The sequence below is a fragment of the Arachis ipaensis genome, chromosome B5 (assembly GCF_059453495.1).
Source record: "Arachis ipaensis isolate K30076 ecotype BB chromosome B5, ASM5945349v1, whole genome shotgun sequence".
NCBI lineage: Eukaryota > Viridiplantae > Streptophyta > Magnoliopsida > Fabales > Fabaceae > Arachis > Arachis ipaensis.
In genome coordinates, this window is record NC_142440.1 from 131,650,152 (window position 1) to 131,665,159 (window position 15,008).

The following is a 15,008-nucleotide window of genomic DNA, read 5'->3' on the forward strand; positions in this document are numbered from 1 at the left end:
ATAGCTAATAGATCAATGGGTAAATTTAGACTGAGGTATAGGTTTCATTTGCTGAGTTATAGGTAATGGATCAAGACTTGTTCTCTAAGTAATAGGTGGCAGTTACCGCAAGTAATACAGAATGGATCAGACTGTAACGGCCGAGTTTGAGGTATAACGGCTGAGTTATAGATATAACGACCGAGTTATGTGTTAGTAATTTGTGAGTCATGAAAATCCTAACGTCTTGACCTAATATCCGAATTATAGCTTGTAACCGCTGAGTTATAATGACTAGATCAATTGTTAATGTATGTCACGTTTGTATGTGTATCTTGCAAAATTGGTTGTCTCATAATAATTAGGAATATATATATATATATATATATATATATATATATATATATATATAACATTTAACTAATTAATAATTAAACCATTTATGTTTTTAATCTAGACAGAATATTTAGACTTTCAAAGCATAATTGCTTTTTTATTTGGAACTTTTAAAATATGAATGACTAAATTAAAATGATGTGTTGTTGAAGGGTTGGATGGGTAATGTTGCGTTGAGTAAGGGGTGGTTTGCTGAGAAATATTGTGGCATGGGTAGCTGAGATTTTTGTTGTGTGAAGTAGCATGTTTGTGTGGTTTCCACTTAAGAATAATTTGTGCATGATGAGTGTATAGCAGATTACAAAGACTTTGCAATTGGTTTTTATGTTTTTGCAATTGATTTTTATCAGATGGAATTTACAAATGAAAATGAGAGTTGCAACACGATGGAACGAAGTGAAAGGGATGAGGGATGTAGGTCTGATGAGGAATTGAATGATGCATGTGGCGGTAACCACAAGTGTAGTATCAGATGAGTATGCATCCGATTTTGTTGATGTATTCGGATTGACAGAACAGGAGATAATGAGAAAGGTCTTTCGAATTGAGGAATGAGTGTATGATTTTTACAGTAAATTTGGCAGATGTCATGGATTTAGCATGCGCATGAGGGATTATGGAAAGAATGAAGAAGGCAATTTAATAAGGAAAATATTTTTTTTAACAGGACTGGATTGAGAGATGAAAAACATTTGAACATGTTGGATAGAAAAATGGGACACTGTCTTGAAACAAGAACTAATTGCATGGCAAAGCTGTTGATTTATCTGGATAGGAAAACTCAACATGGAAGGTTCGCAAAGTAATCTTGGATCATAATCATGAACTAACACCTCGAGGGATGGTGCACATGATTGCAAAATTCTGTCGTATATCGGATGCTGCAAAAGCAAACATAGACGGCATGTGTGGGTATGGTGTTTCGACATCAAAGATTTTGGATTACATGGCTTGGATTGTCAAGGGTACTCTTTGTTGGGCTTTACGAAAAGGTATGCATACAACTAAAATTACATATATTATACCTTATTATTCGTAAAAGAAAATAAATTTTTAAACCTTCGTAACTTTATTATCGATATAAACTTACTTTTAATAACTTTAATATATTATAATACTCCCAAAAAAGAATCTATTGATTCTTTCCCAATTAGTTGGATTGGACTGAAGGTGCAATGATTTACTTCATGAGCGATGTCTCTGGTTCAAGTCCAGGATGACCCAACTGCGCAAAGAAAAAGAATAGAAGACTGACTCCTTCATGCATGCTCCACTTGGCTCGGGGGTGGTAATTGCCTGAATCTCAAGACGTTCTTCGAACTAATCATAGACTTTATTGAGATAGGTAAACCAAAGGAACTCCCCCTCTGAGAACCGTATACGAGAATTTCATCTCGTACGGCTCAAACAGAAAAATTCAATACTGATTGTAACGGAGAGATGCATATATAAAATTATAATAAGGTACATTATATATAAAATACAACAAAAAATAATTAAATAAGAATATTAATACTTTATCTTTGGGCAAGTTACTTAATTAAATTATTTGAAATCTAAAATTACTAGAATATAACTTTTCAACATTGCAGACGTATTTGCAACATTTACATATCTATAGAAACCATTACACGGTGTAGTGGTTTCAAATTTGAAGTGTAGCGGTTCATGTGGGATTGAGTGATAACAAAAAACTGCTATAGGGTGTAGTAGTTTTTTAAGAACATGGATTATAAAGAAACTACGAGAGGCTACCGCTATTACGCAATCTCACGTGAACTACTACATGGTGTAGCGGTTTAATTCAATTTTGAAACCTCTACACCCTGTAGCAGTTTCTATAGGTATGTAAATATTGCAAATGTGTCTGTAGTATTCAAAAGTTAAATTTGAATTTCAAACAGTTTAATTAAGTAACCTACTCTTTAGCTTATGATAAGGATAAATTTATTACTACTATTTTTTTATTTAAATAATACATACTTTAATTTACATATAATGTAGACGAAGTATTAACGTAATTTTGCTTTTAAATCCTAAATCCTAAACAATAAGAACAAGCACCCAATTCACTATTGTACCATAAATCCTAACTTTTGACACCAAAGCACAACCTTCAGTGCTATACTCGAACCCCTAAAACCCTATCACTCAGCACTACACAATAAAGCCTTAAACCCTAAATCTTAAACCGCAAACCTCAAACCCTAAATCTTAAACCATCATCACTCAACTCCAAATGCTAAACCATAAACTATCAACTCTACACATTAACCCATAAACTCAACAGCACATGCTCATTAACCTTAAATTTTACGTCCAAAATTTTAAACCCACACTATTTACCTTCAACGCTAACTATTAAAACCAAAACTCTAAACCATTCATCCTAAATCCTAGACCTTTATTCTTAGACCTAGACTCTAAATCTTAAACCATAACCCTTACAATAACTTTAACCCTAAACATTAAATAATTTATCCTTTTTCATCTTCATTAACCTCTAATTAAACTTCCAAAACTCAACCTTAAAACGTAAAAACTAAATTATAAGTCATAAATAATAAAATATATATCACAAGGACTAACTCTTAAATCTTAAACTATAAATAATAAATTCTAAATTTCAAATACTCGATTCATATCCTACCCTATTATATACTATTAATCTTATTTCATTATCAAACAACCTTAAACTATATATCCTAACACCTAATATTAAAGCTCAAACACTTAGATCATACACCCTAGATCATAACATATATATATCCTAACACTATAAATTATATAAACAATCAATTTTATACTCTAAATCATATATTAAACTATAACTCAAACCTTATACTTTTGACTAGTAGTAATAACAGTTGTTGGTAATTTACTATAATTATTATTTTTGTTATATTATTCTTACTGCTATTATTATTATTATCTTCTAACATTATTATGAATTTACTGTTATTGTCAATATTATTTTTTTTATTTTTAAATATTATTGTTAATTTTTTAATTTTATTAATATTTATTATTATGAAAATAAACAAAACTATAAAAGACAATGATTCATAAATCGTTCTTAAAGTCATCAACAAAAGGCAACAATTTTCAAACCATTGTCCAAACTAATTAATAACAAAATTACAACGGTAAAAAAATATTGCCTATTTTATTACGGTTCTCAATCGTTTCATATTGACAGACTAATAAAAATTATTTTTTAAAATTATTGTCAAAATCGTTGCCTATTACGATAATAAGAGTAACAATTTTTTTTTATTGTCGTTGTTGTCTTAAGTAAAAAACGGTTTCGTATATACAACAGTTTAAAAATGGTTGCCAAAATATTGCCTACAATTTTAAGAATGATTTTTTTGATATATGACAATAATTTTCGATCATTTCAAAAATCCTTATTTATTGTAGTTTTCATTACTTACGATCTGAAATCTATCACCAACGGAGTACGCAAACGGTCTTATCATTTCAGCAAAAAAAACCATTAAAAATCTTAATTCATGTCATTTTATTTTCTTATAACCTAAATCTCAACTAAAACTAATCTAGATGTCATTCTCTTCATCCATTCAATGACAACATTGTAATAAATTTCTATACTTAGCTGCATAGGACACCCATGCCGTCATGCTTATCTATTTCAATTTCTCGTGAATTATGAATGCCATCCATTTATTTGAACACCAATTCAATCTTTTAAGAAAGATTGTTATGTAAATTAGAAACAAAATAAGACACAAGCATAAGATTAATTTATCTAATAAAAGAAATTACTCATTTTTCTTTTTGGTGACAAAATTGATAACCTAATAACATTCAATGAAAAACAATGGGAATAACATTGACAGCAAAAAAAAGTTTACCACATCAATTAGAAACATAATGCTACTATAATTAATTTTCTCAACAGGATAGTTCTAGAAAACAAAATACTAGCTTAGTCAAATGATGTAAAACTAGTAATAGCCAAATTAGTTTACTCGTTTTTAATTGAATATACAACTTTGTAGTAATTCTTAAATTTCAATTTACTCATATACAGGCATGTATATTAATGAGGGGGCACTTGCCCCAGTCTCATTTCATATATATATATATATATATATATATATTATTAAAAGTCTAAATTCATTTTATCTTTCTATCATTTTGACTATTAGTTAACTTAATTAAATTTATCCTTCTTCTATTCTCAAATTCTAACCATCACTCATTTATTCTCTTAAACCCCTTTTTTTAGTTTCATATTTTTAACTTTCTTTTTCTATTCCTTATCTAGTGGTCATCTTCTCTTCATCAAAAAGTAAATTTTAAATTCTCTATTTTGTTTTATATAACTCTCTATGACTCTATGTATCTTTCAATTTCATTGTTTCACTTTTTGATATTTTCAATTACAAATTTTAATTCAAACAATTATAGTTTAAGTATTAATCTATTTTTTATTCTCTTCATGAATTTATATATTTTTTTATTCTCAATTTAGTGATCCTTATTATTTATTTGTTTATCTTTCGTTCTATTCTATTATATGTAATTATGTTGCATATAAATTTTTAAAGTGAATTGATCAATTTTTTTTTTGGTAGAGTTGGGGGGTCAAGGACCCCAAACAGAAGTAGCAAGCAACCAAGCAAACTAATTACATCCTCTCAGTCTGAAAGAGCCAGCAGCATCTGAAGAAAGCGCATGAATGGTGTTTGGAGGGGGAGCATCGAAAACATGAATCCCATACGGAAGATCCTGACCCTTCTTTGCCAAAATGTTAGCCGCTGAATTCGCTTCTCGAAGAATATGGTTCCAACTCACTTGAGGAATTCTTCTTACTAGAATAGCAATGTCCTCAAGGAGAGGTGCACAAGGATGATGAGCTGAACAACCATTATTAACAAACTTAATGGCCATCTCAGAGTCTGACTCAATAACCACCCACCGAAATTTATTAGCTACTGCGATTTGGAGACCTTTGATAATTCCCCACAGCTCGGCTTGCATAATCGAACAGCCCCCTAAATTACAAGAGAATCCTGTAACAAACCTTCCCAGATGGTTGCAGAAGAGGCCTCCACAACTCGCATTCCTTGTATGGCTGAAGAAGGATCCATCAACATTCATCTTAATGGCATCTTCGTTTGGGGGAAACCAGCGAATTAACTCCCGATTAGTACCGACCTTCTTCGGTGTAATACTCGCCTTCATTACCATGCTGAACTCACAAGTCCTGCTCTTAATAGCCTCAGCAACCCCTGTAGGATTAGAACTCTTTCCTTCGAACACTTGCTTGTTTCTAGCGTACCACAGTGAAGATAACATCACACCAAATCTCACTGCCCAATCTCCAGATATAGACAAGTTCTTGATGAGCCAATCCATGTGATTCAGATTGAAAAAATTAGCAACGTGGTTACCTGGCTGTAACAAATTCCAAGTAGCTCTAGCAAAATAGCAATCACGAAGCACATGCATAGTTGTCTCATCTCCATGTTGACATCTTGGACAGGCTGCATTTTGTGACTGACGAAGGAAAATTGTCGGTAAAGAATTTCTCAATGAAATCTCGTTGCAAGTATAGTTCTAAACCAACAACAATCCTCAATCAGAACTTAATTTGTTTGTCACTAAAGCAAACCCAATAAAAATAAACCGAAGTATTAAACCTCGGGTCGTCTCTCAAGGAATTACAGGGAAGTATGTTACTATTGGTTATGGAAAAGTATCCTTTTTGGGTTTTTAACTAAGGAACAAGTAATGTAAATAACAACAAAATAAAATAACAATTAAGAAAAGTCCTAGCAAGGATTGAAAGTTAGAATTCCTATCCTCATTATCATCATCAATTGTGATGGTAATTGCCTTTTGCTCTCACTTAGTTAACCTCTAACAATTGAAGGTAAGTCAAGTGAGAAAATCAATTTGAGTTCACAAGTCCTAATCAAAGACTAGAGTTAGTGAAGCTCAAGCCAACTAGCAAGTTTCAATCACCAACCAACAAGAGACTTTGACAATTCAAGAGTCTCTAATTACTCAATCTAAGCTAAGAACATAAAAAACTAATTTAAAATCCAACCAAGCATTTTATCAAACACTTGGAAGGCACAAAATAAAAGTATAGAAAAGAAATAAGAGAATGTAAAATCTAAAACCAACAATTACAAAATCAATGATAACAAATAACGAAAGAAGCAATAAATATGAAATACCTCAAATTGCATTAAAAAGGAAAATCAAATCTAACATGAGAATTCATAAACTGAATTGGGAAAATAAGAACATCAACATGGGAAAATAAACTAAGATGCTAGAGTAATAGAATATAGAAGAGAAACTAAATTTAAACAAGATGGAAATCTGAATTGAAGAAGAAATAGAACTAAAAACCTAAAACCTAGAGAGAGGAGAGAGCCTCCCTCTCTAGAAAACTACATCTAAAACCTAACTAATGTTGTATGAAGTGTGAATGAGTGATTTTTTCCCCCATCCAGCTCTATTCTGCAGCCTCTAAGCTTTACTTTCGGGCTTGAAACTGGGCCAAAAGGAGCCCAGAAATCGCCCCAACATTTTCTAATATCTGCAGCACGTGATGCTTTGTCACGCGTACGCGACGCCCATGCGTAAGCGTCGCTTGAAAAATCCTGGTCACGCGTACGCGTCACTCGCCTGTTGCACTGGTCACGCGTACGCGTCGCCCACGCGTATGCGTCGCCCACGCGTACGCGTCGCCCACGCGTACGCGTCGCTGCCAGCTTCTCAAAACATCATTTTCTTGTATTTTTTCCACTTTTGCATGCTTCCTTTTCGTCCTCTAAGCAATTCCTGCCCTATAAACCCTGAAAACACTCAGCAAACATATCACAGCATCGAATGGTAATAAGAGGGGATTAAAATTAGCAAATTTAAGGCCAAAGAAGCATGTTTTCAATCATAGTACAAAATTAGGAAGGAAGATGTAAAACATGCGAATTATATGAAAAATGTGAGAATAATGGATAAAATCTACTAAATTAAGCACCAGATAAATCCTAAAAATGGGGTTTATCAGTGACATGTGTCTTCTAACCCTTTCGGCATTAGTGAGGATGGCGTCATGAGCCCCAAGCCACAAAAAATATTGAATCCTTTCCGGACCTTTCCATCTCCAAATGAGTTTAAAAATATGATTCTGGATTCTTGGGTCATTTTGTAAGGAGTTATAGGTAGACTTCAAGGAAATAACTCCATTAGCAGAGTTTGCCCACGCAATATGATCACCTTCCTTCCAAGCAGAGGGAGGAGACATAGCGAAGATCTTTTGAACCGCCAAGTCCGGAAGCCAGCTTTTAGGCTTAACCACGTCCCAGTCACCTGAAATTGATTATTTAAGCTTAGTGTGAAGATTATTTGGACCCGAATCAAAAGCAGCCCTTACCTGAGTGTGAAGATTATTTAAGCTTCCTAATTTAGGAACCCAGTTATGGTCCCAAAAACTAATTTGTGACCCGTCTCCTATACGCCAAATAGAATTAGCCTGGACATCATTTCAGGATGAGCAGATTTCTTTCCACAAATTAGACTCATTCTTCCTCCTATTGATAAGAGGAATAGTATCATTTTCGCATCTGTACTTGGCCCTAAGAACCTTTGACCAGAGAGAATCTTTCTTCTCGATCAATCCCCAACCTGCTTTTATACTGAAGGCACGGTTTAACTCACTAGCGTGTCTAATCCCAAGCCCACCAGAGGATTTCGGATTACTCACTGTTCACCAGTTCAACAAATGGACTTTCCTAGTTTGCTCAGTTTCTCCCCAGATAAAAATCTTGCATTTACGGTCAATAAAGTTACAAGTAGTAATAGGCAATAAGGCAGTCTGCATAGTATAAGAGGGAATGGTAGAAAGGACAGATCTCACCAAAGTGGTTCTTCCTGCTAAGGAGAGGGAGAAAGCAGTCCAATTGTTAAGTCTCCTGTTGATCTTAGCTTCAATTTCCTTGTATGTATCCTTAGTCACTCTGGAATGGATTATCGGAACTCCTAGATATTTATCCAAGTCGTCTGTTGGTGCACGAAATTGTGATCATCAATGGCGCCAACAACTTGGTACGCACAATTGTAATCTCAACTCTTTATCACAACTCCGCACAACTAACCAGCAAGTGCACTAGGTCGTCCAAGTAATAAACCTTACGCGAGTAAGGGTCGATCCCACGGAGACTGTCGGCTTGAAGCAAGCTATGGTCATCTTGTAAATCTCAGTCAGGCGGATTCAAATGGTTATGGAGGATTGATAATTAAAAGATGAATAAAACATAAAATAAAGATAGAGATACTTATGTAATTCATTGGTGAGAATTTCAGATAAGCGTATGAAGATGCTTTGTTCCTCCTGAACCTCTGATTTCCCATTGCCTTCTTCCAATCATTCATACTCCCTTCCATGGCAAGCTTTATGTTGGGCATCACCATTGTCAATGGCTACTTCTCGTCCTCTCAGTGAAAATGTTCTACGCACGCTGTCACCGCACGGCTAATCATCTGTCGGTTCTCAATCATGTTGGAATAGACTCTATTGATCCTTTTGCGTCTGTCATACGCCCAACACTCGCGAGTTTGAAGCTCGTCACAATCATCCCTTCCCAGATCCTACTCAGAATACCACAGACAAGGTTTAGACGTTCCGGATCTCAGGAATGGCCGCCAATAATTTTAGCCTATACCACGAAGGTTCTAATCTTAGATTAGAAACCCAAGAGATACTCATTCAAGCCACTGCTAGTAGAACAGAGATGGTTGTCAGGCACATGTTCATAGGTGAGAATGATGATGAGTGTCATGGATCATCACATTCATCAAGTTGAAGAACGAATGAATATCTTAGAGAAGAAGTAGGCGTGAATTGAATAGAAAAACAGTAGTACTTTGCATTAATTCATGAAGAACAGCAGAGCTCCACACCTTAATCTATGGTGTGTAGAAACTCCACCATTGAAAATACAAAAGTGATAATGGTGGTCATTGTCTTCGGCCCCAGAGAGGGAACCAGAAGAACCAAGATTAAAAGTATGAAAATACAATAGCAAAAGGTCCTATTTATAGAGAACTAGTAGCCTAGAGTTTACAAGAATGAGTAAATGATGCAGAAATCCACTTCTGGGCCCACATGGTGTGTGCTTGGGCTGAGCATTGAAGCTTCCATGAGTAGAGACTTTTCTTGGAGTTAAACGCCATCTTTTGTGCCAGTTTGGGCGTTTAACTCCAGCTTTTATGCCAGTTCTGGCGTTTTGACGCCAGAATTTCTATGCTGACTTGGAACGCCAGTTTGGGCCATCAAATCTTGGGCAAAGTATGGACTATTATATATTTCGGGAAAGCCCATGATGTCTACTTTCCAACGCAATTAAGAGTGTGCCAATTGGGCTTCTGTAGCTCTAGAAAATTCACTTTGAGTGCAAGGAGGTCAGAATCCAACATCATCTGCAGTCCTTTTTCAGCCTCTGAATCAGATTTTTGCTCAGGTCCCTCAATTTCAGTCAGAAAATACCTGAAATCACAGAAAAATATACAAACTCATAGTAAAGTCTAGAAAAGTGAATTTTAAATAAAAACTAATAAAAATATAATAAAAACTAACTAAAATATACTAAAAACATACTAAAAACAATGCCAAAAGCGTATAAATTATCCGCTCATCACAACACCAAACTTAAATTGTTGCTTGTCCCCAAGCAACTGAAAATCAAATATGATAAAAAGAAGAGAATATACAATGAATTCCAAAAACATCTATGAAGATCAGTATTAATTAGATGAGCGGGGCTTTTAGCTTTTTGCTTCTGAACAGTTTTGGCATCTCACTTTATCCTTTGAAGTTCAGAATGATTGGCTTCTATAGGAACTCAGAATCCAGATAGTGTTATTAATTCTCCTAGTTAAGTATGTTGATTCTTGAACACAGCTACTTTATGAGTCTTGGCCGTGACCCTAAGCATTTTGTTTTCCAATATTACCACCGGATACATAAATGCCACAGACACATAACTGGGTAAACCTTTTCAGATTGTGACTCAGCTTTGCTAGAGTCCCCAATTAGAGGTGTTCAGAGCTCTTAAGCACACTCTTTTTTCTTTGGACCATGACTTTAACTGCTCGGTCTCAAGTTTTCACTTGACACCTTCACGCCACAAACACATGGTTAGGAACAGCTTGGTTTAGCCGCTTAGGCCAGGATTTCATTCCTGTGGGCCCTCCTATCCACTGATGCTCAAAGCCTTGGATCCTTTTTATTTTACCCTTGCCTTTTGGTTTAAAGGGCTATTGGCTTTTTCTGCTTGATTTTTCTCTCTCTCTTTTTTTTTTGTATTCACTGCTTTTTCCTTCTTTCAAGAACCAATTTGATGACTTTTCAGATTATCAAATAACATTTCTCCTTTTTCGTCATTCTTTCAAGAGCCAACAATTTTAACATTCATGAATCAACAATATCAAAAATATGCACTGTTTAAGCATTCATTCAGAAAGACAGAAGTATTGCCACCACATCAAAATAATTAATCTGTTATAAAATTCGAAATTTATGCACTTCTTTTTCTTTTTCATTAAAAACATTTTTCATTTAAGAAAGGTGATGGATTCATTTTCATTGCTTTAAGGCATAGACACTTAGACACTAGTGATCATGTAATAAAGACACAAACATAACTAAGCATAAAAAATTAGAAAAACAGAAAATAAAGAACAAGGAGATTAAAGAACGGGTCCACCTTAGTGATGGCGGCTTGTTCTTCCTCTTGAAGATCTAATGGAGTGCTTGATCTCCTCAATGTCTCTTCCTTGCCTTTGTTGCTCCTCTCTCATGACTCTTTGGTCTTCTCTAATTTCATGAAAGAGGATAGAATGTTCTTGGTGCTCTACCCTTAGTTGTCCCATGTTGGAACTTAATTCTCCTAGGGAGGTGTTGATTTGCTCCCAATAGTTTTGTGGAGGAAAATGCATCCCTTGAGGCATCTCAGGGATTTTATGATGAGGAATTTCCTCATGTCCATGAGTGGGATCTCTTGTTTGCTCCATCCTTTTCTTAGTGATGGGCTTATCCTCATCAATGAGGATGTCTTCCTCTATGTCAATTCCAGCTGAATTGCAGAGCTGACAAATGAGATGAGGGAAGGCTAACCTTGCCAAAGTAGAGGACTTGTCTGCCACCTTGTAGAGTTTTTGGGATATAACTTCATGAACTTCTACTTCCTCCCTAATCATGATGCTATGGATCATGATAGCCCGGTCTATAGTAACTTCAGACCGATTGTTAGTGGAAATGATTGAGCGTTGGATGAACTCCAACCATCCCCTAGCCACGGGCTTGAGGTCATGCCTTTTTAGTTGAACCGGCTTCCCTCTTAAATCTCTTTTCTATTGAGCGCCCTCTTCACAGATGTCTATGAGGACTTGGTCAAACCTTTGATTAAAATTGACCCTTCTAGTGTAGGGTGTGCATCTCCTTGCATCATGGGCAAGTTGAATGCCAACCTTACATTCTCCGGACTAAAATCTAAGCATTTTTCCCGAACCATTGTAAGCCAATTCTTTGGGTCTGAGTTCACACTTTGATCATGGTTCTTGGTGATCCATGCATTGGCATAGAACTCTTGAACCATTAAGATTCTGACTTGTTGAATGGGGTTGGTGAGAACTTCCCAACCTCTTCTTCAAATCTCATGTCGGATCTCCGGATATTCACCCTTTTTGAGTTTGAAAGGGATCTCGGGGATTACCTTCTTCTTGGCCACAACATCATAGAAGTGGTCTTGATGCACCCTTGAGAGGAATCTCTCCATCTCCCATGACTCGGAGGTGGAAGCTTTTGCCTTCCCTTTCCTCTTTCTAGAGGTTTCTCCGGCCTTAGGTGCCATAAATGGTTATGAAAAAAGAAAAAGCAACGCTTTTACCACACAAAACTTAGAAGGTTTGCTCTTCCTCGAGCAAAAGAAGAAAGAAGAGAGTAGAAGAAGAAGAAATAGAGGAGATAGAAGGGGGTTAGTGTTTCGGCCAAGGGGGTGAAGTAGTGTGTATGTTGTGTGAAAATGAAGGAGTGAAAATGGGTTTATATAGGAGTGGAGAGGGGGGTATGGTTCGGCCATTAGGGGTGGGTTTAGGTGGGAAAGTGGTTTGAATTTGAATGGTGAGGTAGGTGGGGTTTTATGAAGGATGGATGTGAGTGGTGAAGAGAATGGTAGGATTTGATAGGTGAGGGGTTTTTGGGGAAGAGGTATTGATGTGATTGGTGAATGGGTGAAGAAGAGAGAGAGAGGTGGGGTAGGTGGGGATCCTGTGGGGTCCACAGATCCTGAGGTGTCAAGGATATCTCATCCCTGCACCAAGTGGCGTGCAAAAATGCCCCTTTCTGCCAATTCTGGCGTTAAACGCCAGGCTGCTGCCCATTTCTGGCGTTTAATGCCAGCTTCTTGCCTATTCCTGGCGTTAAACGCCAGTCTGGTGCCCATTTCTGGCGTTAAACACCCAGAATGGTGCCAGATTGGGCGTTTAACGCCCATTCTGCTATCCTCACTGGCATTTAAACGCCAGCAAGTTTCTCCTTCAGGGTGTGCTGTTTTTCATTCTGTTTTTCATTCTATTTTTGCTTTTTCAATTGTTTTTATGACTTCACATGATCATCAACCTACAGAAAATATAAAATAACGAAAGAAAATAAAAATTTAACATAGATAATTAAAGATTGGGTTGCCTCCCAACAAGCGCTTCTTTAATGTCAATAGCTTGACAGTGGGCTCTCATGGAGCCTCACAGATGTTTAGAGCAATGTTGGAACCTCCCAACACCAAACTTTAGAGTTTGAATGTGGGGGTTCAACACCAAACTTAGAGTTTGACTGTGGCGGCTCTGTTTGTCTCTGTATTGAGAGAAGCTCTTCATGCTTTCTCTCCATGGTTACAAAGAGATATCCTTGAGCTTTAAACACAAGGGAGTCCTCATTCACTTGAATGATCAATTCTCTTCTATCAACATCAATCACAGCTTTTGTTGTGGCTAGGAAGGGTCTGCCAAGGATGATGGATTCATCCACACACTTCCCAGTCTCTAGGATTATGAAATCAGTAGGGATGTAGTGGTCTTCAACCTTTACCAAGACATCCTCTACAAGTCCATAAGCTTGTTTCTTTGAATTGTCTGCCATCTCCAGTGAGATTCTTGCAGCTTGTACCTCAATGATCCCTAGCTTCTCCATTATAGAGAGAGGCATGAGGTTTATGCTTGACCCTAGGTCACACAGAGCCTTTTCAAAGGTCATGGTGCCTATGGTACAAGGTATTGAGAACTTTCCAGGATCCTGTCTCTTCAGAGGTAATCTCTGCCTAGTCAAGTCATCCAGTTCTTTGGTGAGCAAGGGGGTTCATCCTCCCAAGTCTCATTACCAAATAACTTGGCATTTAGCTTCATGATTGCTCCAAGGTACTTAGCAACTTACTCTTCAGTAACATTTTCATCCTCTTCAGAGGAAGAATACTTATTAGAGCTCATGAATGGCAGAAGTAAATTCAATGGAATTTCTATGGTCTCAGTGTGAGCCTCAGATTCCCATGGTTCCTCAGGAGGGAACTCCTTGGAGGCCAGTGGACGTCCAGTGAGATCTTCCTCAGTGGAGATCATTGCCTCTTCCTCCTCTCCAAGTTCGGCCGTGTGAGTCATGTTGATGGCCTTGCACTCTCCTTTTGGATTCTCTTCTGTATTGCTTGAAAGAGTACTAGGAGGGAGTTCAGTAACTTTCTTACTCAGCTGACCTACTTGTGCCTCCAAATTTCTAATTGCTGGGTTCTCAGGGTCATAAGCTTCTTCTTCAGATGAAGCTTCTTTGGTACTGCCTGTTGCTGCTTGCATTCCAGACAGACTTTGAGAAATCATATTGACTTGCTGATTCAATATTTTATTCTGAGCCAGTATGGCATTCAGAGTATCAATCTCAAGAACTCCTTTCTTCTGATTTGTCCCATTATTCACAGGGTTCCTTTCAGAAGTGTACATGAATTGGTTATTTGTAACCATCTCAATGAGTTCCTGAGCTTCTACAGGCGTCTTCTTCAGATGAAGAGATCCTCCAGCAGAGCTGTCCAATGACATCTTGGACAGTTCAGACAGACCATCGTAGAAGATATCTATGATGCTCCATTCAGAAAGCATGTCAGAAGGACACCTTCTGATCAATTGCTTGTATCTTTCCCAAGCTTCATAGAGGGATTCACCTTCCTTCTGTCTGAAGGTTTGGACTTCCACTCTAAGCTTGCTCAATTTTTGAGGTGGAAAGAACTTTGCCAAGAAGGCATTGACTAGCTTTTCCCAAGAGTTCAGGCTTTCTTTAGGTTGTGAATCCAACCATGTTCTAGCTTTGTCTCTTACAGCAAAAGGAAAGAGCATAAGTCTGTAGACCTCTGGGTCAACCCCATTGGTCTTGACAGTGTCACAGATTTGCAAGAATTCAGCTAAGAACTGATGAGGATCTTCCAATGGAAGTCCATAAAACTTGCAATTCTGTTGCATTAGAGAAACTAATTGAGGCTTAAGCTCAAAATTGTTTGCTCCAATGGCAGGGATAGAGATGCTTCTCCCATAGAAGTCGGGAGTAGGTGCAGTAA

At 36.8% G+C, this 15,008-nt stretch overlaps 1 non-coding gene across 1 annotated transcript; it reads left to right on the forward strand.

The window, feature by feature from the left end:
- Nucleotides 1-14,550: 14,550 nt before the first annotated feature.
- On the forward strand, nt 14,551-14,658 carry LOC148565812 (small nucleolar RNA R71). Its single transcript, XR_015884660.1, has one exon. It is a non-coding gene; the product is annotated as a small nucleolar RNA R71 (small nucleolar RNA).
- Nucleotides 14,659-15,008: the final 350 nt, after the last annotated feature.